Source organism: Heterocephalus glaber, unplaced genomic scaffold, assembly GCF_053883595.1.
Source record: "Heterocephalus glaber isolate CG9 unplaced genomic scaffold, H.glaber_assembly_v1.0 deba00000122, whole genome shotgun sequence".
Taxonomy (NCBI): Eukaryota; Metazoa; Chordata; class Mammalia; order Rodentia; family Bathyergidae; genus Heterocephalus; species Heterocephalus glaber.
In genome coordinates this window covers 43,320,931-43,322,428 of record NW_028258138.1, presented here as the reverse complement: position 1 = coordinate 43,322,428, position 1,498 = coordinate 43,320,931, and the positions used below count along the sequence as shown (strand labels likewise).

At 38.1% G+C, this 1,498-nt stretch overlaps 1 pseudogene; it reads left to right on the top strand.

Annotated features, from left to right (window-relative positions):
- Positions 1–404: 404 nt before the first annotated feature.
- On the top strand, positions 405–1,140 carry LOC101698295 (vesicle transport protein SEC20 pseudogene; annotated as a pseudogene).
- Positions 1,141–1,498: the final 358 nt, after the last annotated feature.

Below are 1,498 nucleotides of genomic sequence, written 5' to 3'. Positions count from 1 at the left end.
ATAGCCATTCTGAGATTCTAACATGAAATCTTAAGGCAGTTTTAATTTGCATTTCTCTAACGGCTAGAACTTTTCATATACTTATTGTCTATCGATAAAATTTTTGAAGATGTATGTTGTTTTAATCACCAAGGGGGTACATCTTGTAGGATTATTGAAGACAAAGACAATAGTGACATTTATTCATTGGAAAGACAAGGACTAGGTTATGTATGTAGTATTTTAGGGTTTTTTTCTAACAATTAGCTTGTATAGACTTATTTTATTCTAGTCAAAAGTAGGAGTGATTTTTAATATATTTTATTTGTGAGTTATTTATGATCAGTCACAATTTGAAAATTCAAAACTATACACATAGTTTCACCAAGCAAGACTCTAAAGAATCTATCAACAGTGTAACCAATATGGTGGCTCTCCAAAATGCTCACTGGATCAGTAATCAAGAGATTGTCATTTACCACCTAGAGGTGAACACACTTACCTAGGATACTAACAAATATTCAGGACCTTTACGTACACTTACTTAACTGCATACTAAAAGGAAGAGAAATTTCAGCAGTTCTGATATAGAATACAGGAACTTGAGCAGTTGGCTAAGGAGTTGGAGAAGCAGCATTCTTCTACATGCAGTAGAGAATCACAAAAGGAAATCAGACGTCTTGGAGGAAAAATGATTTCACTTGCAAAATTGCAACCAATAATATAAAGAAACCAGAACTTCTCCAAGGAGGAGAATTTTTTTTTTTTTTTTTTGTACCAGGGATCAAACTCGGGTCCTTGTGCTTGGCAGCAGGTGGCAAAACCACTGAGCTAAATCCCTGACCAAGAAGGAGAATTTTTAAGGTAAAGGAAAACTACTAAAGAAACCCTGGCCCAGATATCTAGTGCCATCTTAGATAGCTTCGTGAGGACAAGAAAGATGATATCACAGCAGGTCCAGCAAAGCTAAGAGGACATACAGACCCTAGTATACTCTTCGCAACAATCCTGGATGCAAATAAAGACTGTAAGTCCATGCCAGGGACCATTCAGCTGGGCCAAAAGCTCATTACAAAGAACAACTCCTCTGAGCTGATGGACAAGCTTCTCATCTTCCCTGTCTTGACCTTTTTTTTTTTTCTTTTTGCTAGTGTCCTATAAATTGTGAAAAAACAAACAGAGAGAAAACACCTCTCCATTTTTGTAAAATCAGAGATCTGCCAGATTTGCCTTCATTCTGTTTTCAATCTGTCTGGGCTCCAAGCTCTATCCCATGTTGTCACACTAAGCCTCATTCCCCAAGTTTTCTCTAGTTGCTTAGTGAGCAGGATACATGGAAGGACACACAGCCCCCAAGTTTTCTGTATTAGGCTGGATAGTATAGGGCAAGTAGAGAAGTGGGAGAAAACGATACCTAGGGGATATAGGAAGTGATCTCACCCAGCCATCCTACACTGTGACTGTCACATGGAGCACACTGAGTCCAGACCAAAGATTTTAATCTTTGATCCCCTGTCCT